Source organism: Opisthocomus hoazin, chromosome 14 (genome assembly GCF_030867145.1).
Source record: "Opisthocomus hoazin isolate bOpiHoa1 chromosome 14, bOpiHoa1.hap1, whole genome shotgun sequence".
NCBI classification, from domain to species: Eukaryota; Metazoa; Chordata; class Aves; order Opisthocomiformes; family Opisthocomidae; genus Opisthocomus; species Opisthocomus hoazin.
The window spans coordinates 20,320,887-20,345,506 of NC_134427.1; the positions used below are offsets into that span (position 1 = coordinate 20,320,887).

Genomic DNA, 24,620 nt, shown 5'->3' on the forward strand with positions numbered 1-24,620 from the left:
CCAGCTGAAGATCGGGCCTGATATTTGTTTTCCCAAGTAAAAGGGTTGAGTCAATCTTGCAGCCTGCCTGGAAAACCACAGAGCGAGACTGATCTAATGCTTGTTCTGTTAATTGCCCAGTGCCCATTCTTCCAGCACAGGTCTGTGTTTATGTGCCAGAATAATGTGGGTTGTGTCTGACACAGGAGATCTGACTTGTGCAGGGACTTCAGTCTGGCCTGTTCCTCTCGGAGGACTGGGGGAATGAGGCCGTACCCTCCCGGCCCTTCCAGCCAGCAGGTGAAGACACCATTCAGGTAGGGGTTGTTTCCATTGATGGCCGGAGAGGTGAGTCACAGAATCATAGAACCATAGAATGGTTTGGGTTGGAAGGGACCTTAAAGATCATCTTGTTCCAACCCCCCTGCCATGAGCAGGGACATCTTCCACCAGACCAGGGTGCTCAGAGCTCCATCCAACCTGGCCTTGAACACTTCCAGGGAGGGGGCAGCCACAGCTTCTCTGGGCAACCTGGGCCAGTGCTTCACCAGCCTCATGGTGAAGAATTTCTTCTCAATATCTCTTATAAATCTGCCCTCTTTTAGTTTAGAGCCGTTCCTCCTTGTCCTGTCACTACACACCTTTGTGAAAAGTCCCTCTCCATCCTTCCTGTAGCCCCTTCAGGTACTGGAAGGCTGCTCTAAGGTCACCCCGGAGCCTTCTTTTCTCCAGGCTGAGCATCCTCAGCTCTCCCAGCCTTTCCTCACAGCAGAGGTGCTCCAGCCCTCGGATCATCTTCGTGGCCTCCTCTGGCCCCGCTCCAACACATCCACGTCCTTCCTATGCTGGGGGCTCCAGAGCTGGACGCAGGACTCCAGGTGGGGTGTCAGGAGAGTGGAGTGAAGGGGCAGAGTCCCCTCCCTCGCCCTGGTGGCCACGCTGCTCTGGATGCAGCCCAGGATGCAGTTGGCTTTCTGGGCTGCAAGCGCCCATTGCCGGCTCATGTTGAGCTGAGTGCCGTGCAGGCCCTCTGCTAGAGCAAAGCGAGAGGGAAGGAAGAGTGACAGAAGGGACAGAAAGGTCCTGAAGGGTTTTCTTCAGCCTGGCTTAATTTGGAGGCGACACTTCATATGTCAATTTAAATTAAGCCATTTCAAAGAGCACCTATCCCAGAGCCTCAGATGCACTCTTAAGATGGCAGCCGTGGGGCAGGTTGGGTGACACAGCTGAGGACCGAGAGGGAGGGAGCTGAGCTGAGGTGCTTCATGGCAGGGCTGCTTTGTCCCCTGACGTGTGTGACAGCATGTCGTTACCCTGGTGTCGTTCACCCCTGTCTTCTTTACCCCATCTTTGGGCCGAGTGTTCTGGTGCGTTGAGTCCAGGTATGTTGTACCTGTGCCATGGTTTTCTGCAACCCTGATCTGAGTAAGGTTTAACCAGGGATCTTGTCTGGGTGGTGAACGGTTAACAGAACAGAAAGCCAACACCTGCATCTGCGGCCTCGTCCCCTCCAATGCAGCTGAATAGCGTTTCGTGATGGCAGGGAAATAATTCAGTAAAACCAGGCCCTGCTCTGTGGGAGATGAATGAAGCCGGAGTGAAGCAGAGGTCACTCATGTTAATCTGAAGCCAACAGGATTGTGGGAGTGGGGGAAGAGGGCGAACCTCCTTTTATGTACAAATTCTATAGCTCAGAGGCTTAGGAAACACTTCATAGTAAACACTTGCAAAGTATCCATGCCATTAACCTTTTTCGAGAGGAGAGACAAATGGTTTTCCAGCTTCGTTTTGTGCAGGTCTCGTGTTTTGGTGCGTATGCAGATGGCGCTGGGTGCCAGAGTCTCATACAAATAAGCCTGAAATGCAGAGGCAGCCGTGCAAGCGAAATGGCTTGCCGTTCCCTGCAGCTGCAGCGAGATTCTTCTCGCAGGAGGAGCAGGCGGGGGGAGAGCCTGATTTGTAAGGAAGCGTCAGGAAGAGAGAGGAACACCAGGAATCCACCTAAAATGCTGGCACGGTAGCAGAAAGTGCTGCATCCATGCTGCAGCGCTACCCTGTATTTTTGATGACTTGTGGAGCATCCAGCGCTGTTTTATTTTTCTGTGGGTTTTGGAGTATCCTTATCCTAACTTCTCGCGGCGTGGAAATATGCAAGCAGCCCATGGCTGTGCGGAACTGGGGAGGTGACGTCTGGGAAGAAGAGAGGAACAGCACCTTTTTGGGATCAGGACCGAAAAGAGCGTGGAAGATAACACAGACATGAAATGCAAGCAGGCAGTGTTGCAGGCATATTGACCGCCTGTTGTAAAGGCAGTGTGTGAAGGCTGGGCATTACGTTGTGCTACAAATGTTCTCTGTCCCAGACCTTTGTGGGCCTGTGAATCAGGTTTTTCCACGCTGTTTAACATCAAGTTACTGATATGCCTGTATAGGATCGCCCCCAGTTATAGATCTTCTGTGTTTCTAACCCCTTTGCGATGTTTCTTTTATGGGCTGGGCGGGCACCAGGCACTTACATTTCCAAGGGATGAATCCCCTGTTTTCTCCATCTTAGGCTGTGGTTTCACAGAGTCACAGAATGGTTGGGGCTGGCAGGGCCCTCTGTGGGTCATCCAGCCCAACCCCCTGCCGAAGCAGGGTCACCCAGAGCAGGCTGCACAGCACCACGTCCAGGCGGGTCTGGAATATCTCCAGAGAAGGAGACTCCACAGCCTCCCTGGGCAGCCTGGGCCAGGGCTCCGTCACCCTCAGAGGGAAGAAGTTCTTCCTCGGGTTCAGCTGGAGCTTCCTCTGCTTCAGTTTGTGCCCGTTGCCCCTTGTCCTGTCGCTGGGCACCACTGAAAAGAGTCTGGCCCCGTCCTCCTGACCCCCACCCTGCAGATATTTATAAGCATTTCTAAGATCCTCTTTCCTCTCAAGCATACCAGGAGCACGTATCCAGCAGGTCAGACTGAGTCTGACTTTCTGAGTCTGCAGTGTGTCTTGGTTAACATAGTGACAAGACAAAATGTTATTTAATTTTAGTGATAGGTGACGGCAAAACAGAAGAGAAAAGGGACTGGAAGCTGTTAAAAGTTCGTGAAGACAGGAGCTTCCCAGGCTTTTGTTTGCAACCAGACCTTTCTGGAGTTACGGCGTGTTTGACCCTTCCGTGCTGGAGCAAACCAGCAGCGCTGCCTGCCCACCGAGCGTGAGAGGGCTCGGAGCAGGTGCGTGGTGCAGCCCGTCGAGCAGGGGAAGGGGGCTGCTTGGCGTTACCGGTTTCTTCTCTGTGTGGGTGCAGGCAGCCGGAGCTCGAACAGATGCCTTGCTCTCAGCTAGGTGAGATGTGAGAGAGAGAGCGGTGCAGCTGCAGATCCACAGGGTTCCTCGCGGGATCTGTTCCCTCCTGCTCCTCCATCTTTCCTCACACCGAGTAACGGGCAGCGTGACTGCAATGGGATGCTCTGGCTGTGGACTGCGTTGTCATGGTGGAGAACGAATTGCCTCAGAGCCTTCGGTCGATCTCCTGGGCTATTGCCTGTTAAAACCAGGAAAGCTGGGATTGCCACATGGTTTTGAAGCTCACAGCTCTGATGTACAGAGAAATCCTGTCCCTCTGTGTTCGTTCATTGCTGCTTCTGAGCCCTCCTTTTCTCTTCCATTGTCTCAAATGCTTTTGGAAACTTCATTTTCAAAGCACTGTACCATCTCACGGGCCACTGCTCGCTTCAGCTGCGTTGTGTGGGCATCATGGCTTAGTAGGAAATGCCACACTGGTTTGAAATGTTTGGCAGACAGGGTAGAGAAAAAGACATCTATGAGTTAGTAAGGGTGAGAGTAATGTCTTTTAACTTCACAGTTTACAGATTTATTTTTTTTTTTTCCCCTTCTCATCTGCCAAACAGTTATGGTTTTCAGCGTTGTCTGTGTCCGGAGGGTGTCTGTCGTGGCGGGGAATGATCTTGGATGTGCAGCCTGGGTGAAGCTGCCTTGGGCACCTCCTGAACGCTCCGGCTCTGTGGCTCCGTCCTCTTGCGCGCGCTGGCTTGTGTCAGTTTTGGCATTTCTCCTCCGGTCACTCATGAACTGATTCTGTAGTGGGAGACTCCAATATTTCATTTTGTAACTGTTCATCCTCATGTGAACTGCAGGTTTCTGTAGGAACCTGGGCTGCACTCTTCCCTTGGGAGCTGAGAACCTGCTTTCCCCAGAGCTGATGGCCTGCTGCCTGGGCAGAACGGGCGAGCGATGACAATGGTGGGGTTGTTCTAATGAGCTCCTCATCGGACCCTTAAAACTCGCTGAAGATTAAGCAAGTCACAGAATCACAGAATGGTCGGGGTTGGAAGGGACCTCTGTGGGTCACGCAGTCCAACCCCCTGCCCAAGCAGGGTCACCCAGAGCAGGCTGCACAGGACCGCGTCCAGGCAGGTCTTGAATATCTCCAGAGAAGGAGACTCCACAACCTCCCTGGGCAGCCTGGGCCAGGGCTCCGTCACCCTCAGAGGGAAGAAGTTCTTCCTCGTGTTCAGCTGGAACTTCCTCTGCTTCAGTTTGTGCCCATTGCCCCTTGTCCTGTCGCTGGGCACCACTGAGAAGAGTCTGGGCCTGTCCTCCTGACACCTACCCTGCAGATATTTAGAGGCATTTCTGAGGTCCCCTCCCAGCCTTCTCTTCTCCAGGCTGAACAAGCCCAGCTCCCTCAGCCTCTCCTTGTAGGAGAGATGCTCCAGTCCCCTCACCATCCTCGTAGCCCTCCGCTGGACTCTCTCCAGTAGCTCCTTGTCTTTCTTGAACTGGGGAGCCCAGAACTGGACACAGCACTGCAGATGGGGCCTCACTACGGCAGAGAAGAGGGGGAGAAGAACCTCCCTTGACCTGCTGGCCACACTCTTCTTAATGCACCCCAGGATCCCATTGGCCCTCTAAAAACAATCTTTAGGTGAAAAAGCACTTTTATTGTGGTAGAGTTTTCTCAGTTGTTAGGTTTCGTGTGTGGAGGTCAAACCTTTGGTTAATGTTTCATTTTTGTGGCCTGTTGTAAGTTGTTTCGCTTCCATTCCTGCCATGTTCCAGGCAGAGGGAGAGCAGAGCGATCATAACACAAGGAATGCCCTCATTTCCCCACCTTCCCTGTGACGCAGAGCTATGCGATTGCCACTTCTTTTTGCAGTTTTTGGCAGAAGTACTCTGACTCCAGCCATTAAAAAGATATTGAACTCGTGTGTCCGTTGTAATTGCTACGGTGCAGGAGCTGCTCTTCTAGAGGTGCCAGACACCTGGGAACTTTATGTGACATGGCAAGTGTTTGGTGCTTCTGGAACCAGATTTAGTGCAGAAGGGAGCACTGGGAGGAGCCTTTTGGGTCTTCACTTCTCCCCCTCTGCTGTCACAGGCCGCGGTATCCAGCGACACTTTCCACGAGCGTGCGAGGTGCCACGTTGAAATCACTGGGTTTCTTGCCCCGTCGTAGGGCTGTTCTACTCTCTCCAAGGTTAGAAGCTGTCTCCTAGCTTACAGTTTAAGCTTATGGGCAACCTATACCTGTTGCCCACATCATCAAGGAAGAAAGGCAAGTTGCAAAGGCTGTATTTTAATTAGGCCACAATCTAATTAACTCACCTGTGAATGCAGCCAGACTGCGCACTGTGATTTTCTTGATCATTCCCACTTCTTTAGGGACTTGCTGCCAACCTTCCTCTCTCTGCGGGAGGAACCTGGAAGCCGGGAGTTTTGAGCTCTGTTTCTGGCAGCGCTATTGATTCACTGGTGACCTCGTGCAAGTCCCTTTGGGTTTTGCTTGCAGGGCTTTACAAACATAGGAGAGAGACGAACACACTTCCTTCACTTCTCAGCATTTATTGTGAGCCCTAATTAACACTTAGAAAGCAAGGGGCTTTAGGCTACAGGGTGCTGCAGAACTATATTGCTATGGGAATACAATTAATAAATAATAACACATATGGTACAGGAGTTCCCAGACTACATATTGCAATGGGTGTTTTCTTCATTATTAGTTTACTGCATACAGTCTATATGAGTCGTGCTGTACATCTCCTTAATTTTCGTTACTGCTGGAGAAACCCTGGGTAGGCAACATTAATATTCGACCTCCTTAAGTACTGACTTAATGGTACGATGATCCCAGGTAATGGGAAGCTGTTACTACTGCGTTCTCCTGTGCTTTGGCTGCCAGTCCTCAGCGTCCAGCTCTCCCACCATTGCCCTGTTCGCACGAAGGTGGGACAGTTCTGACCAGCCGGTCTGAGCCCCCGTGCAAAACAGATCGCAGACTTTTACCCAAGGATTTCCACTTCAAGCTGAGTAACTTCTGCTTAGGTTAGAGCGTGTCATTTAGACAGACATCCGTGAGTCAGAGGAATTCTGCTGCTTTGGTTAGTAAATTATTTCAGTGGTGCATTGCTTTGGTCATAAAATGCTCCCCCTACTCATTTCCAGCCTTTGTTGTGCTTCTCATTATGCATTTGTTTAAAATTAAAAAAGACTCAAACACTCGCTAATCTCAGGATTTTTCACTGCACAGGTACATGCAGACTGTGATTGAGATGCATCTTAAACTTCTCATTACTAAATTACAGGCAGTGAACTCATTTCAGTGCTCTCTGCCAGATGGATTATCTGGACTTTGAATTCTGGTTTTTTGTCTCTTTTGCTGAACTCTGTGCCATCAGACATTGTTCTTTCTGGAGTGAGCACCAGGCCTGACACTACAGCAGCCTGGTAATGATGGTTAATCACTTTGCTCATTGGGAGCGTGCGTGACTCAGATGCTTGCCCAGGAGGGTTTAGGATCTGAGCCTCCTGCTTCGAGGTGGCTCTTTGCAGGATAAATACCTGTTTCTGGCTTCAATTATAAGATTCTTTCCTGTGTGAAGGCGAAAAAGCAAACAGGAGGGGATGACGGGAAGGGAAGGGAAGGGAAGGGAAGGGAAGGGAAGGGAAGGGAAGGGAAGGGAAGGGAAGGGAAGGGAAGGGAAGGGAAGGGAAGGGAAGGGAAGGGAAGGGAAGGGAAGGGAAGGGAAGGGAAGGGAAGGGAAGGGAAGGGAAAGGGGCGCTGGGTGCTGTGATCGCAGGGAAGGCTGATGTGTATGGCTGCACAGGGCAGTGAGAAGAGCTTGCCCTACGCATTAATTGGGAGCATAAAAGGATGAGTTTGGCTCCATGTCAGGGACAGCCATGGAAGGAGGACGCGAATCCCAAACCTGTGTGGCTCAGAGGTGAAGTGGCTCTGCTCTTTTCCGAGCTTGTGTCAAGGGGACTTTATCCATCTGAGTGGGATTTTGCTGCATTTTTTGATGTGTTTCATCCTTTGTACTCCAGTCCTTTGCTCTTCATCTCTCAGCAGCCTTCGTATCACTTGTCAGTTAGATTGGCATGTTCCCACTGCTGCCAGCTTCTCTAATTTTGCCAGACTTTTTCAATGAAGCTCCCATGAGTGCCATTATTGCCCTGACGAGTGTAGGTGCTGCATGGCTCTCCTTCAGCGGGCAGAGCTCGTGTAGCGCAGGGGCTCTGCTACGTCTCCTGGACATTTTAGGGGAGCAAAACACGCAGTGGTGTCTGCCAAATGTTTGTGACTTATGGCCCTTTAACAAACTATTCCTTTGTGCAGAGTGTGCAGGTTTGGGATCCCCTTGCTTCCCACTCCCAGGAAAACTGGATAAATTACCCATGTTTGTCCCCCAGTGGCTGTCACTACAAGTGTGGTGAGTCGGGATGAGTTCACCCACAGTCGAGCCATTCTTTCTGGCTGCCAGCATGTTCTGCCAGATACCTGGCCGTCTGCGTCTTGAGGTTTTCTTTGCAGCTGCAATCCTTAGAAACTAAGGTTCCAGGGGACCAGACAGTCTTTTGAGAAAGAAGCCAATATATGTTGGGTGGACATCCTTTTTGCATCTTCTTATCCAGTTAGCAGAAGCATCACGAAGAATCTCTTGAGATCTCAAAAATTTCCTTAACTGTTGTCCTTTCCCTAGCAGGAAAACACGTTCATTTTACTTAATCAGTCCTTGTAGCAGATTATAGAATGAATCCGCCTGAGTTATTTCCTGAAGCTGGTGAGAACAGAGAGGGTGGGATATCAGAGGAGGCACAGACTTTTTCCCGTGCTGGGGAGGGGACAGGAGCCGGTGGTACCTATGTGCTCTGTGGCTGGGAGCTCCACACCCCACAAAGCGGCTTTGTGGAGGTTAATTAAGGGAGAAGGTGCCAGTAGATGGCACTCATGAATACGCAACGTTGTCTTAGGGTTTTTCAGGGCCACCATCACCTCTTTTGGGCATGTGTAGCAAAAAGTGCCAAACAGCGCAGTGTTCACGAGCTGCGGGGAGCAGACAGCCTTCGGGCTGCCGAGCCCAGGACGTGAGGAGGAGCAAGTGCTGTCTGTTAGAAAGAAAACTGATGGTGCTTCTGGATTTGATGGCTGTCCTCATCCCCACCTCATCTCCATGCAGAGCAGCTCACCTTTCCAGAGCATGTGGGTAGAAGGACACGGGAGGGAGGTGTAGTGACGCAGACCTGCCAGTTCAGCGGTGGCAATTCCAGACAGACAGTTTACTGCAGGGTCAATGTGATTTTTGTTTGGAAAATTACAAAGCAGAGCAGCGAGTATGGGAAGCAGGGTCCAAAGTACAGTGGGTTACTCTGCAATGCTAACATGTATGGGAGAGGCTGTGCCTCTCCGTTTCCCTTACGTAGGGTAAGATTGGTCTGTTTGTCTTGGTTCCATGAGGTTTGGATAGCTGTGGAGTGGAGTTACTACAGATTGGCCACTGCTTGTGGGCCAGCACCCCTGAAGGAGGTAGAGCAGGGGACGGGGCAGGTGCGCCCTGTGTTGTGTCCCCTGCAGAGCTCCAGCCCGCCTGAGGCAGAATTTGGTTTCACGTTTTTGGAGACAACAGAAGGAAGAAATTTCCTGCGTTGTAGGTGAGCGCTTTCGGTTTGGGGTTTGCCTTTTAGAACTACAACCAAAAGTGCTCAAAGGCCATGAAGCCTGAGATGCTTTCAGTCCCAGTGCTTTCTGACCTTAAACCACTAAACAACAAACAGAGAAGACCTCTCTCCTCCTGTCTCCTGAATCCATCCAGCTGATCCTGAGCAGATCACTTGGGTGCAGGTGAAGCACAGCTTCTTAGTCTCCTTCCTAGGGGCCTGGTGTTGGGATGATGACTTTCTGCCTCTCCAAGGAGTGCGGAGCGTGGTGGTGGCAGGGACCCGAGCTGGGCGTGCAAGGCTGCCTGCCTGTGCCGGCTCTCGCTTGGTGGGCTCTGGCAGGCACTGGCATTGCCCACCTGGACTGGGAGGGGGTGGGTTCCAGTTGCGTCGGCCCAGTGCCCCTCACCTTGGGCAGGACCTGTTCAGCTGCTGCCTGGTGAAACAACCGGCCAGAACTGGGGCTTCAGCCTGCCAGCATTCATTCCTGATGGGGAAAGCGGTGACATTCAGCTTCCATTAGAAGACAGAAATGGCATCACAGGCCATCTGAGGGCACGCTTCCAGCAGTCAGAGGGAAGGCAAGGTATGGGCTCTATTTCTGAGCCAGAAGAGCAGTCTGTTCCCGGTCCGTGGGACTTGTCAGCCCAGCAATGATTAGTGAGGCAAAAGCAAAGGCTGCAAAGCTCCTCCTGCCCAGCTCTGGTGAGAAAAGGTGATAAGGGATTCGTTGTGCAACCAGGAGATAATTGGCAGCAGTAGCGTGAAGCAATGCCAGTCCCTTTTGCCATAGCAATTGTCCAGACATTTGGTTCGCAGCTGTAACTCACCTTGCTGCGCAGTCGCTCTGTTCTGAACTGTGCACGGATTCGAAAGGAACGCGGCTGCCACGTAAAATCGAGTGGGATGGCACAAGGGCTGTGGTGCGAGGTTGTGTGAAAATCCAGTTTGCTGGTGCAGGGCATGGGGGAGGCGGGTGGTGAAGGACCAGACCTCCAAAGGGCAAGTCAGCCCCCTCTCCCCTCCCTCTCCCCTCACTGCAGACACCGGGGAGCGCAGCTAAGGCTGTACAATCACTTAGCGCCTTGTGAGGAGGAGGAGCGGGGCTCTACGAGCCTCAGCCTGCACTGACGGATCAGATCTCTTGTGGGAGGTAGAGCCCGTGTCTTGTGTGATGGCAAGCTTGAAGGAGCAGGGACCGGTTCTCTCTAGTGATGTCTGTGTGGAAAAGTGGACAGAGAGCTTTTGGCTTCATTGAAAGCCATACTGCTGGTGTCTTACTTACCTTCTTCTGTGTTGCACACTGCAGCCCAGGCTTGGTGTGTCTGCCCTGTGCATAGGGAGAGCAGGACGAGGCTGTCTGCTGATGGCTTCCACTGTGGCTTGACCTGCAGGTGTCAGCTTCAAGGGGACAGTGGGCTTAGGGTGACTGGGCTGGACTAAGGTGTCCCCTTGGCACCTTCAGCCCAAGTTAATGGGAATCCAAATGTTGGTGATGGGTGCGCCCATCCTGCTCAGCAGCACAGGTGTCTGCTCACCAGCTTTGAGTCTGTGGCTGTGTGTCACATCGTCCTGGTAAGTGTGAGCACGCCCTGGAGCTTCCCAGCCCTGCATCAGTCCCGGAGCTCTGCCCCAAGGAGCTGCAGTCTCCAGAAATGGCTCCTTACCTGCCGTCTGCAGGGCTGTGCGCGGCCCTCGGAGGTGCAACAAGGGCAGCGTTTGCCGGAAAGGTGGTGCCTCTCTTCCTCTGATGGTGAGGAATTTATCTGGCATTTCCTCCCCTGCTTTGCTGAGACTTTCTGAACTTCTGGGGTTTCCTCCCCTCACCACCACAGCAGGTATTCCCACCGGGGCCAGCACCCGTTGCCTCGCAGCGCAGTAGCTCTGCTTGGGGCTGGGTGAGATAATTGGCCTGTTTCCCTGGGGTGGAATGAATGGCTGTGCGAGACGGCTAACGAGGAGAAGCCAGGGTAGCAACAAGATTAAAAATATGTATGAGCAAACATCTTGTTTTGACTGCGAGGATGCAGTGAAGCAGAAGAGTCTGGGTCCCGCAGTAAGCCAGAGGCAGACTGGACTGGCATTCCGACTGGCAGCCGCACAGTAAAGCAATGCTGGTAGCACGGGAACAGCGAGGGCAGGAGCCCGGTCTTATTTACACTGGTGTAAACTGGAGTAATGTCATGGAATCGCCTATTACATTTGCCTGCATCCTGTTGGCTGGAGTGCAGTGCGGATGCACGGTGTCGGGAGAGCGGGCAGGGTGCCGCCGAATCCAGTACCGGCCTCTGGCTCCGTTCCTCTCTGCCCGTGGCCTCCATACAGGACACTGCCTTGCACTGTAAAGATTGTTCGTCTGGAGCCATTGCCCGCTTACCAGATACCAGGAGCAGGGAGATGGACACCAAGTGTGGTGGCCCCATCCCGGTGAGCTCTGTGGGGCGCTGGCAGAAGCCAAGCGCCGTTGTCAGTGAAGGTGTCAGGGTGACAGAGAGGTGGAGCGGGTGCTCCAATGAAACATGTTGCTTTTTCTTTCATGAGAAAGTAAAGGTATTTAATTTTAATTTCTATTTTAAGGGTGATTGTTCTTGGCTGGGTTGGGTCCCTGTAACACTTCACAAAGTGATTTCAGATAGTTGAAGGCTGTCAACACACCCCAGTCATTTTCCTCTCATGCAGCGAAGGAGTTTTTGAGTGGAAGGTTTATGACGTATCCTTGCGTTGAAGCAGCTCAGACTGGCAGAGAAACTTATCAGCTAGCTGCAAAGGCACTTTCATGATGAGGAAGGCTATCTTGGTACATCGGCTACAGGTTGCAGAGATGCAACCTGAAGAGATGAAGGCCTGCTGTGAGATCTCTCCACAGAGAGAAATTTGTTTGCTGATGGAAGGAGACGGTTCCTTTGTTTCTATGCTGAGTTTACCAGGGACCATAAATCGCTGAGCTTTGGATTTCATGGGTACCAGGAGAAGCAGATATCACAGAATCCCAGAATGGTTGGGGTTGGCAGGGACCTCTGTGGGTCACCCACCCCAACCCCCTGCGGAAGCAGGGTCACCCAGAGCAGGCTGCACATATCTCACTGCAGATGGGGGTTAATGGAATAGCTGGGCAACCACGCAGACCTGTAGCCTTTGTGATGCACACTGCTGCCGCGGCAGGGATTCCCTGGCCCCACGGGAGCTTCTGGGCTGCCCAGACGTCAGCAGGGCTGGGGTGGAAGGGGAGTCTGGCCCAGCACAGCAGCACCGCAGAAGAGGTCGAAAGCTTCAGTCAGTCCCTGTCTCCGGTGGCACTGAGGTCACATGTTTATCTTGGAAATTGGGCCCTCCAGCCCCATCCCGTATATTAGCAATTCCAATAAAAATAATAATTGGATTCAGTCCATTGCATTTAACATTTTAATGTCAGCTGGGGATTTCTTCCTGATCCCAGGTCTTGATTAGGTGACACTTTTAAGCACCAGAGTCATAAGCCTGACTGTATTGGCTGAGCATGCGACGCTCACAGCCAGAGACGAGGAAGAATGAGGAAGAACTTCTTCCCTCTGAGGGTGACGGAGCACTGGCCCAGGCTGCCCAGGGAGGTTGTAGAGTCTCGTTCTCTGGAGATATTCAAGACCCGCCTGGACAAGGTCCTCTACAGGCTGCTGTAGGTGACCCTGCTTCGGCAGGAGGGTTGGACCAGATGACCCACAGAGGTCCCTTCCAACCCCGACCATTCTGTGATTCTGTGATTCTGTGACGAGGGCTGAAGCGCAATGCTGTCTGCACAGTTGTGCTTTATGTGCTTCACTGAAACTGGTCAAGGGGTCACGCTCACGATTCCTGAAATGTTTTTTCTTTTCACCTTTGGTTTTGATCTGAACTGGATGCAGAACAAAACTTTCCTAAACTTTCCAGGAATGAAGTGTTCTCCCAGCCTGTGGGTGCACGTTAAATTTGATGCTTTCATGAGTTTTTAGAGAAAGTGGCCACTGAGGGTGATATGAAAAGGTCTCCACATCAAAGACAGGTCTCAGCCTCTCTCTACGGACTGTCTGGGGCTCAGGGTCTCATGAACATAGCTTTCCTTAATCTTGGGATGCAAAACTCTTCTACTGTTCAGATAAGACTTGTCAAACCTGGGTTGTTTTGTACTCTGAAAAACATAATTTTTACAAGAAAACCCCTATTTTGCCAGAAAACTCATACTCTACTGCCTTCTGGACTCTGAACTTATGATAAAGAGATTTTTTCTGGTATTATGGCCTTCTGCCTTCAAACCAATGCTTGGTCCTGTCTATGCTATGTCAAAACAGACCTTAACTTTCTCAGTGACGTGAAAGATAATCTAAGGAACAAACTTCTTTAGGATGTTCGTACCTGCACACATGCTTAGCTGGGCTACCAGCCTTCACTGTTTCTTGTGGAGTTCTCCTTGTGGCCAAATGAATCCAAGAGTTTGGGGACAAATAGTAGTGAAATACCGCTTGGCATGAACCAGTCTATAAGCTCTCACATTTTGCTGGCTGTGTCTGAATGTGTAGTGAGCTACCGGTGTGTGCAGAGTTACAGGGGAGAAAGGGGAGGAGGGTGCTGGAGGGGTTCGCAGGCAGCGATGAGAAGGAGAAGGGGATAATCTTCTCTAAAGAATAAACTGCGCCGAGGATGTGTTGGAGGCAAGGTTGTTGTGTTTTAGGCTCTAGTAGCTCCTTTCGGTAGACGTCAGTTTGTTTCTGACACATTCTCCCTTTACCAGCGTGATGTGGTCATGCTCACAGAGGTAAAAGTCCTTTCTCTGGAACGAGTTCCTGAAATCCTGCTTAAAGTGTCTCACTAAATTGAGTTTCAGAGGAATCTTTTTCTTCAGCTGTTGCAAATTGTTTATATCACAAAGGCAATCTCAGTCCTGCCGCTCTAGCTGGTATCGGGCGCGCTAAGGAAAAGAGGGGCACTTTGGCCAGCGCGGCTGATGCCTGTCTGCTGTGGCCGAGAGCCATGGAGTCTTAACCCAATAGCAAATACTTTGCCTGGTCAGCAGCCAGAGAGTCTCTTGCCTTTTGACTTTCCAGGTTAGAGCCCTGGTAAGCTTGGGAGGGGTACTCTCTGAGTCAAGACACACATTCCCGATGGTGCTTTTTCTGATTGTAAGGCGTCAGTCTAAGCAAGCTGGCGTGGAAGTGCTGTAAGGTCACAGACAACCCTTGTCTCTAGTCTTCCAGCTGCTGGCAGGACACTGCCCGGGGTAGTAAAATCTAACTGTCATGGGATATTCTCCAGGCAATGAACTCTTCATTGGTGGAATGGGAACCACATAAAGACCTTTTTCTTCTCCAGGCCCGCTGGGCTGATGTTATCCCGATGCCTGCAGTACCTTAGCATTGCAACATCTTGGTAACCCGGCATTCTTCGGGACTCACAAGCTGTCACGCAGTGCTGTGTGTTTGCCATTCCATAGCACCTTTGTTCATGTTCACATCAGTGGAGTTGCAGGAGCTGTGAAATCAAAGTTCATGCGGACTTCGTATAAGGTGAATTCTCAGATTCACAACATTTTTTGTGGGAAAAGTGGATCTTCAAGAGGGAGCGCCATGGAAATAAGGATCTGCTTTCATTTGTGGGGGCAGGGGAAGGAGACACTAAAGATGAAAGCAGCCTCAGCTGTCCCATCTGCTTTGAAGGAATAATTCAGACCCGCCGCTGTGATAGCATAGCTGAGGGTCTAGGATCTCTAAGGGGTGGAAACCACTGTGAGTTTGTCTGTGCTATAGGCCAGCCAGAGGTAAGTCAACCCGGGCTTGGAGGCTGCGTGGCTGGCTTTACCACTGGAGGATCTCCAAGCTGCAAGAATTTCTTGCATGGATACAAATTTGTGGATCCCTCGGTTGCTTTGCAGTTCTCACACCCTTGGGTGATTTCTTCATCGTATGTTCCTAGCAGCTGGGATGCTAAAGGAAGGGTGAGAGTTCAAGGGGTTGAAAACAAGATGGAGAGTCTTTCCTCTTCAGGTTGCCTGTTCCCAAATATGAGTCCGCATCTCCAGCCTGTTATGTAGGGCATCACAGCCCCCCTCACAGGTTGTCTCCCTCTGTCCTCCCGTGGAGCCTGTCTCGGGGCAACAGGGAAATCTGGGACTTCAGACTTCCCTGCTCCCTCCAGAGTGCGCTGAAGGCAGCAGGAGATGAGGGATGGCAAAGCTTTCCTGGCAGCTGCTCGACACAGCAAACGGCACTTCAGTCTCCTGTATCTGCAGTCCAGAATCATCCCCCATGTGAAATCTTCTAGCGATGCAGTGGAAAAAAAGAGGTCTGAATCCCTCCCTAAGCCCTTTTGGTTCCTGAAGCACAACTGCATTGAGTGGGAAAGATCCAGAGAGGAAGATTTTTTTATTGCAAACATGTCCAGCCAAAAAACAGGCATTAAAAAAACTCAGTAGTGGCTTTAGTGTAAAAGCTGTTAATGCCAGTTCATTTTCTAACAACCTTATTGGGTTTAATCAGTTCATTTTCATAAATCAGATCAGCTGCATACCTTCCCTTTGGATGTTACCTTTGTCTGGTTTGGTCTGGGATGCTGAGATGCCCTGGACAATCACAGATTATGTATTGGCCTCCATACTCAGCGTCTCTAAAGCCCAAAATGTCGGTTACCACCACTGGTTCGCCCCTTTCAGATACGTACGCTGAGGCAGGAGCTCAGCAGTCTCCCCGCCAACACGCGTGTGCTCAGCACAGGGCTCAGCTCGGGTGTCGAGAGTGGAGGGCTGTGTGGGCAGGGCTGCTTCACCCTCACCCTCACTCCACCTCGGTGCTGCTGTGATTCGTCTTAATGCTTACACCAAGGTGAATGTAAATTAAAACCCCAGATCCAGACCCTGCCACCACGTAGCTCAGCCCGGACGAAGCCTCTGTGATGGTGACATGTCACCGCTTGAGCCTCTCCGTTTCGGTGTCTCCCAGCGGGCACAAGAATCGGTATCGCTCCTGTTCACAAGTTGGGGAACAAAACGGAGAATGACTGGTGTAAAAATCTGGCATGTTGGCAAATGCTTTTCAGATAAAAACAAAGATAAACAGCTTGGAGAATAGTTTTTATACGTCTCACCCAGCTCTAGACATTTTACAGGTTGAAAACTGAGGCACAGTGATGTGTGGCTGTTCCAGCGAAGAATCAGTGTTGAATGGCAACTATTTTTGGAGGAGAAGATAGCTTTGCTGCATTTGCCCGTCTCGCTGTGCTGGTTTTACTGACAGATTTTGCCCTTGAAGCATATGGCAGCATAGTTACGGGTATCTGTTCCTAGGTGAGAAGTAATCTCTCACTAATTACAGCTCGGGGAGTATTTCAGAGCGCAGGTTGAAGCAGTATCGGCTCGTATTGTTTCCCTCTTGCAAAACCCGATTCCAGGATGGGGATCTCCTTGCAGGCATTCCCATCCCTTTGTTCCTTGCTGAGAGAGGTAGGATTTGCGGACTCGGCACCTGATATTAATCTGAGAGTATTTCTGGTACATGTAATCAACTCGGTCTCTGTCTCAGCTTTGAATTCTATATCACACAGCAGGAGAGCACTACATTCAGTTTTACCAGTTCCTGGAGGTGGACTGTATCCCACCTGATTGTTTACAACAGTTGTGAAGATTCCACAACATTTTGATGAGGTGTACCAGTGGTGTATTAAGAAATGTATCTAATAAATGCAGTCTTTAGGAGCTGATCGGTATGTAATTGGCATGTGTTAATATTCTTATCACCTCTCAGTTAAATCCACAGTAGAAGCATTAATTTTGAGTAGAAAAATTATGATTTGAGATAAAAATATCAACTACAATAAAGGTACAGCTTCTTTTAATATGAAGGCTTTATTAATAAAGTCTTATACTGACTTAAGTGTTTACAGTACGTATTTTTAAAACAGATGAAGATGACATGGAAGAAACATTCTGTCAGTTATTGCTGTGAGTTATCTGTGGAGGTCATTTCTGTCTCTTGTCAGGAAAGATCCAGACTTTGTCGTTTTGCAGGGAAGTTTTTTCCAAAAGTGTCTTCCTTAACGTGAACGTGCGCGTTCTTCTCCAGGGACCTGGTCTCGGGGATTGACAGTTTGGCAACTGAGCTTCTCCAGGCTGTGGTGGGATCACCATCTGCGGAGGCTTTGGAATGCCGCACCCCGATCCACTATTCCTGCAGCCAGTGGTGGATACCTTGCAGGTTCGTCAAGAACAGGGTGAAAGGCATGTTTCACAGGGACGAGGTGGAGGACAAGAAGCTTCCTGGGATGAGAAGACAGTGCTGGTGTCGATCCCAGGGGAAAACACTGCGTTTGGTGCCTGGCGTGATCCCCCCGGCTCAGTTTGCGGTAATGACAGGGGGACAGCTCCGTCCTGCCTTGTCATTCTTGCACCCGCGCCACGAGGATCCGCAGGACAGCGCAGTCAGGCAGGAGCTGCGTTTGCTGCGCTGCCCTGCGCGGGGATCGCGGTGCCTGTGCTGCGTGGTGGGAAGGAGTTCTCAGCATTCGCAGAAGCCGCCCGCGAATGGGGTTGACCAAGGCACGGCGTCTGAGGCCATCGGGCTCTGCGTGTCCCTTGCCCCAGGCCGTGTTGCTGCCCTGCGCGGGCACCTCGTGGCTCGGGGACTCCAGCTGCTCCCCAGCAGCGCTCCCGCGTTCGCCTTGCTCCGTCTCCGCCCGGATCCGGGCAGCCAGCGGATCCCACGGCGGAGCAGCTGGGACCCCCGCGCTGCTGGCGGGCAGCCCGCCCAGTTCCCATCGCGACGTGTCGGTGGGTGGTTCCTGTCTGACGAAGCTCCTTTCCAAGGGAGGCTGTTGACGTGCTCCAGCGTTGCCAGATGGTCCCCGTACCTCTCCTGCTCTCGCGCTCGCTCGGAGGCATTAATGATCCCTAAACCTCGCTGACGGAGGGGCTCCTTTTCGCGACAGCCTCATTACGTGGTTATCAGGAGCTGCCACTATCCAGGTTGTCACGACAACCAGCCTGATTCATTGCCGCTGGGAAAGGTCTGAACCTCAGGCAGAGAACCGGCCCCGGCTCCCCGCAGATGCTCGCCCGCAGCCAATCGGCAGGGCGCCGCGAAGCCATGACATCATGGGCCAAGCAGGCCCCAAAATTTAACTGTTAGCTTCCAGCGTCCCTCCGTGTCCCTTTCTCCCCCGGTGCGGCCACGGTGGTCCCGCTGCGGTACCGTTCCAAGCTGCTCCGCGGCTGCCTGGGCTCTGCAGGGCTGGTGGCGGGGCCCCGAGCCCCCCGCACCGTTCAGCCATGGCGGCCTCGGAGTCCGGCACCGGCAGGGAGCTGCAGGGTGGTGTAATATCACAGCCGTCGGGAGCCGGGATGGGTTGCTGCTTGTTGAGGTTGTGTTAATGGGGATGGGAGTTATTTGTGAGTGTTCATTTTATCTGCAGGACAAGCTCTCTGGCAGCTACCGTGACGTATGGGAGACGAGTGGGATCCTTCCTCCCCCCTTCCCATGCAAACCTACTGACACCCCATTACCGGTCACGCTGTGTTGCTCAGCTGGCGTCCTGTTTGCCAGCGAGGTGTGATAAATGTGGCGGAACCAGTTCTGTCACGGATGGAGAATGTGTCCACCTTCCTGCCCTGCCGAAGCAGAGGTGGGTTTGTTCGGTGGCCTGGTGCCTTCACTGGGGTGCATCTGAGGCACCCCTGGAACCGCGTACCCCATTAAGGTTATGTCCTACGCAGTACTGACCGAGGCATCCTGCAGATGTGCAGCTGCAGAGCTTTCCTGAATTCATAGAACCATAGAATGGTCAGGGTTGGAAGGGACCTTACAGATCATCTGGTTCCAACCCCCCTGCCATGGGCAGGGACACCTTCCACCAGCCCAGGTTGCTCAGAGCTCCATCCAACCTGGCCTTGGACACTTCCAGGGAGGGGGCATTCCTGCCCTGCTTGAGCAATTCCTGCCCTGCTTGAGCATTTCCCCGGGAAATCAGGATCAGGCAGGTCTTCAGAGGGATTCCTCTTTTTGCTCAAGAAAGGCTTTTCTTTTTTTAACTTCCTGGCCATCCCAGGTAAGTGTACTTCTGGTTTCTGAAGATGCTGGTGCTTGGTGTCTTTTACTGAGATGTTTAGCCTTGCACACCCCTCTTACGCAGGGGAGGGTGCTGGTAGGTTCAGGCAGTGCAGCACTGCAATCAGTTTGGGAGGGTCTGTCTGATTAGATCTGAGGCTACCTGGCTTTTGGCTTCTGAAGTCCTCAGGCACCTTTCTGAGGAACAAAGGCTACGAGAAGGCTATTTGTTGCTCAGAGAGAATATGTCTGTCTTTCTCTTGCTTTGCTGCTTTGGCTACCTGGCGCTGTACTTCCATGGGAGGAGTTGTCCCTGGGCAGCTCTTGGCTGGGGATGCCCCAGCACAGCCCGGCACAGAGACACTCCAGCACGGATGGTCCCGATACAGCCAGTCCTGGTTCTTTTAGCACATGAGAAAGGAGCCGTTGGGGCTGGCATTGGACCTGGTCCGGCCAGGTCTCTCCTCCTGCATCTCAGACTCCTAAAGCACTGGGCATTGGGGCTCGAAGCAGGGCAGCTTCTGAGGTTAGTTCTGCAGGATGAGACCCGAGCTGGCTCTGGAAAAAACAGGGTTCTGACGGCCGGACTTCATGGGTGTGCAGACTCTTGAAGCATTTCCAGCTAGCTTCGACACCCATGTGACAGTCACACAGGATTGACATCTAGCAGGGACCAGCCTGCTTTCCCATGCCCCGCGGGGACAAAGCCGGCACCCTGTCCACGTCGGGGCCGGACCAGGCTCGGTGAGGCTCTGCAGGTCTGGCCCGTCCCAGGAGCTGGAGCCGTGGAGCGAGTCCAGCCTGCACTGCCCAGCCCGGTGCCCTGGGGCTGTGTGGGTGCCCTGGCCATGCAGTCACTCAGCTTTTTCTCTCTCCCCGCAGTGTGCCATGAGCAACGTGCCCATGGTCAGCACAGCTGGCTGCTTGTGGTGTGCGGAGGAGCCCTCGGGCTCTGACGGGATCAGCCTCACGTACGGCTGGGGTGAGGGGCAAGAAAGCTCTGTGGTTTGGGCAATTTCCCCTTTCTGGCCTTTGCCTTCGCTTCCTCTATTTGTCCTCTTTCCCAGGAAGGGGTGGGACAGGCATGGGACAGTCGGCTTCCATCCAGCACCTTAAAGATAGCTGGAGAACCCAGGGAGGCTGGCATAGCACAGGTTGAAGGGCTTGGTGGTCTGTGAAGCCCAACCCCAAATTGGGTGGGTGTCAGGAGGATGGGGCCAGACTCTTTTCAGTTGTGCCCAGCAACAGGACAAGGGGCAGCAGGCACAAACTGAAGCAGAGGAAGTTCCAGCTGAACATGAGGAAGAACTTCTTCCCTCTGAGGGTGACGGAACCCTGACCCGGGCTGCCCAGGGAGGCTGTGGAGTCTCCTTCTCTGGAGATATTCAAGACACATCTGGACGCGGTGTTGTGCAGCCTGCTCTGGGTGACCCTTGGTGGGGGGGGTTGGACTGGGGGATCCCCAGAGTTGCCTTTCAACCCCGACCATCCTGTGATTCTGTGAAATGCACAGACTTTTAAAAACCCTCTGTGGTTTTCAGGAAAAACTCCACTGTGCAGAGTCAATGTTTGCGAGGTTTCCTTGACTCTGAAGAGAGTTGTAACTTTGGACCAGGCTGAGAGTAAGGGATCTGATCTTGCTTTTTTGCTGCATGCAGTCATGGAGTCAAATTTCTGCTCTTTCACAGGGCAAAGGAACCTGAAACTCTTCCTTCATCGGCTCTCGCCCAGCCTTCAGCAAAGTCAGCCAGAAGCCAAGGCACCAGGCATGGTGTCTCGTGGAGCCTGCAGTTTTCTTATAGTGCTTATAGGAATAGTTTTGCTAATAGTTTGTGCTAAAACTATATTTTAGTTGGACTTTTTAAAATGAATGAAAGTGATTCACCCACAGAATCAGTCCTAACAGCTGTAATTGCCTGACTTGATGCTCTGTCTGCAGCTTGTCCCTGAGCTACTTCCCTCTTTCGGAAGCCTGTGAGCAGGGCACACGCCTCACGCTGTGTGTGATGCACTGGGAAATAACCTACCCTTCTATGTCCCGAGCAATCGGGAGTTGTTTTTACTCTGGAGATGGCTGGGTACCGCTTGTCCACCACCTGCCCGGTCCTCTCCGACTCCGCGGACTGTTCTTAAGCAGCAGCTTGCAGCAGCCAGGCTGGGTTGCAGGGCCTGGTGTTTCAGGGCTAGGGGAGCCTGCGGGGACCCCTGACAGCTTCTTCAGCTGCGTTCCCTTCATCACTGCACTCGGGGGACACTCCCCTAAATCTTTGCACAGGCTTTGAAGGGGGAAGAGCTGTGCCAAAGCCTAAGCCCTCTGCAAACTCCCCTGTCTCAGCTCAACAAGGGAGAACGTGTCCTCCGCAGGCGTTACCCTGTCTGCTTGTCCCGAGCCCCCTTGGATGGACACCGTGCTGTTGCTGGGCTGGACACTGTTTGCAACAGAAAATGGAAGGCGCCTCTCCTTCCACTGTCGAGGGACAGCAGCCTTGCAGGGTCACTAAGGGGATCCCGAGAGTCACCTGTCCACTGGGGTATTCCTTGACAGGGATGGAAACAGCACTGATGACTTGCTCCACGGCTTGACTGTGGTCCCTGCAGAGCCAGCCAGCTGAGTGACAGATTTCGCAGAATCACAGGATCGCAGGATGGTGAATTGACTCATACAGGCGAAGAAAACCCTGGTGAGACCTCAGCGTACAGCAGGAAGGGACAGCAGTGATTCAGTGGGGGCTGCTTGTCACGTCAGTGTGGACTGAGTGACTCAGTCTGCTTTTGCTTCTGGGCAACCTGTAAGAGCCAGAGCTGCAGGGCGACAGTGTGAGCACTCATGGTCAGAGAAGATCACATGCTGTGTGGTGGGGCTGGGAGGCTTCGTTATCTCCTCTTGGGTAATTACATGTGACCTGCCTTACCTTTGGGAATAGCAGCCAGCAGAAGGTAGTCTTCATTTCTTGCCCGTGGCTGCTACATAATGCATTAGCTTGTGCCTCTCCCTCTGGAAAAAAATGAAAAAAAGGTCAAAGATGTCCTCTGCCCCGCTCTGCTGAGACCCCCCGGGAGTCCTGCGCCCAGCTCTGGAGCCCTCAGCACAGGACAGACCTGGAGCTGTTGGAGCGGGGCCGGAGGAGGCCACAAAAATGATCCAAGGGCTGGAACCCCTCTGCTGGGAGGAAAGGCTGGGAGAGCTGGAGCCTGGAGAAGAAAAGGCTCCGGGGAGACCTTAGGGCAGCTGCCAGGGCCTGGAGGGGCTGCAAGAGAGCTGGAGAGGGGCTTTTTAGGAGAGCATGGAGTGACAGGACAAGGGATAATGGTTTTAAACTCAAAGAGGGGAGATTCAGACTGGATCTAGGAAAAATTTTTTACAGTGAGGGTGGTGAAACCCTGGCCCAGGTTGCCCAGAGAGGTGGTCGCTGCCCCATCCCTGGAAACGATGAAGGCCAGGTTGGACGGGGCTCTGAGCAGCCTGGTCTGGTTGAAGATGTCCCTGCTCACTGCAGGGGGGTTGGACTCAATGGCCTCCAAAGGTCCCTTCCCACCTGACCCGTTCCATCGTTCTGTGTGCCCACCGCGGGTGTCGCAGTCATGTTTGTCTCTGTGGGTTTTTTTTTTGGTTTTTTGGTGGTTTTTTTCTGGAAATATTGTAAACACGAGGTCATTCTCATCAACCCCGGGTGTGTTCCAGACCTGTCGTGGAGGAGCCGAACTCGTGGGCTCGGGAGGAGCCAGAGCGGGGCCACGCTCTGTGAGGGGAAGCCTCATTCCACCCGAGGGAAGGAGAAGCGGAAAGGCAGGCTGCGAAGAAGGTTTTTCCGAGGTTTTCTTTCGGTGACGAAGTGCCCTCTTCGCCGCCGGAGGGGCCGGAGCTGGGTGCTCCAGCCTTGCGCCCGGCGGTTCCCCCACCTTTGGGTGCTGAGGGGAAAAGGCTGTCACACGGCGAGTGTCAGCTGGGGGGGGGAACCCGACATTTCACGGTGCCTTTCCCCCTCCCTGCAGACGAGGACCGAGGAGCATTACGGTGCCTTTCCGGACACCTTTCGCTACCAGCCCCACGCCTCCCAGGTGCCCGCACGGCTCTGCCCGGGGCGGAGGTGCGAGCGGCGACCCCCCCGCGCGGCGCTTTCCCCACGCAGCTGCCTTGAAACACAAGATTTTTGCCCCCTCACAGCCGAGGGAGGGTCGAGGGGGGAGGTGGGTGTGCCCTCCGCCAGCCGCAAACCAATGGGCGCGGCGGGCGGCGGGTGACGACACGGGCTGGGGCGCGGCGATTGGCGCGGCGGCGGTGGCGGCGCGGGGGGCCGGGCGCGCGGCAGATGGGCTGCGCCCGGGGGGGCGCACGGCGGCGGCTGGGGGGGGGGGCGGCCGGTGCGGCGCGGCGCGGCGCGATGACAGCGGCAGCGCCAGGTAACGGCAACGGGGGGGGGAACGGGGGTGGTGCGGGGCTGTCCGCGGCGGCGGGGCCGCTCTCCCGGCGCTGACAGCGGCGGTACCGGGCAGCCTGGGCCCCGGGCGCGGCCGGGGAGCGGTGTCTTGCGGGGGCCAGGCGCGGAGGGTGGGTGCCGCGGTGCGGGGGTCCCCCCGCTCCCCGCGATGCGGTCTGCCGGGCCGCGCCGCTGCGGAGGGAGCCTGGGCTATAAATAACTCTACCTTTCCCTTTTTTCTTCATTTTTAACCCCAAACCCCGCTCTTTATTGACAACCGCGCGCCCCATCCACCCCCCCCCCCCCCCATTAAAAACACCGGCGAAGTTCTTTCCCGCAGCCCCCCCGAGGGAAGGGCGGTGCGGGTCCTGCTCCCGCCCGGCGGGGCCCGGGGCCGCTCCCCGCGCCGGGCCGTTCCTTTGTCCCGGCCTCACCCGCCCAGGTGCCCCGGCCCGGCGCCCGCCTTCCCGCCCGGGTCGTTCGCACCCGGTTCCCCGCGTTGAGCACCGGGGGGGGGGCGTCTGAGGTAGCGGGGTTGAGGCGGGAAGAGCCGGGCCTTCGAGCGGGGCACTGGGCCCGCGGCGGGGGAACGGGGCCATTACCGGGGTCGCAGCCGCAGCGGGCGTCGAAGGGTTGGGTTGGGCCTCTCCCCGCGTGGCTCTGCGCGGCGGGAGCCAGCGGGCTCGTTACCCATTTGGCTTTGTTCCTCTTGCCCGCTGGCCCCAATGCGACGCCGCGTGAGGGGTTCACAGAATGGTTGGGGTTGGAAGGGACCTCTGTGGTCACCCAGTCCGACCCCAAGTTGGTTGGAAGTTGGTTCAGGAGAGGGGAGCCCGCTTCTCGCTGTGCTTCTGGGCACAGCCGGTGGTGACGTTCAATGCGGGGAAGCAGGAGGCCGGAGCTCGGAGTGGGCTTCGCTGAGCGACCGTCGGGCTGCCAGAAATTGCCCCGGAGCGAGGAGGAGGAGGACGGGCTGCCGGGAGGCTGCCGTAGGCTGCAGGGCCGGAGCCGGGCTGCTACCCGAGGGGCAGAGGGATGGAAATGCTGCGGCCGGAGCGGTGAAGAGATGAGATCTTCTCCCCTGACTCCTCCTCTTGTCTGAATCCACCTTCTTGGTGGCTGTCAGGCAGGGAGGAGAGGACCGGGGCACGGCTACGAGGGGCAGGAGGAGGCCCCGGGGGTGAGAAGGCAGCTTGCAGCAGGAGGCCATGCTGGAGGGGACCGCGGTGTCCCCGAGTGGGGAGCGTGGCGT

General features: G+C 53.9%; 1 protein-coding gene across 2 annotated transcripts in view; it reads left to right on the forward strand.

Moving 5' to 3' along the window:
* Positions 1 to 24,620, forward strand: part of PAK3 (p21 (RAC1) activated kinase 3) — a 156,013-nt gene that overhangs the window by 45,035 nt on the left and 86,358 nt on the right. The window contains exon 1 of one of the 2 annotated variants that reach the window (XM_075435379.1): positions 23,271 to 23,351. The exons of the other annotated variant lie outside the window; for it this stretch is intronic. The gene's annotated coding sequence lies outside the window, so the exon portion shown is untranslated. Of the gene's footprint in view, positions 1 to 23,270; positions 23,352 to 24,620 lie in introns of those variants that run through there. 2 annotated transcript variants of the gene reach the window in all.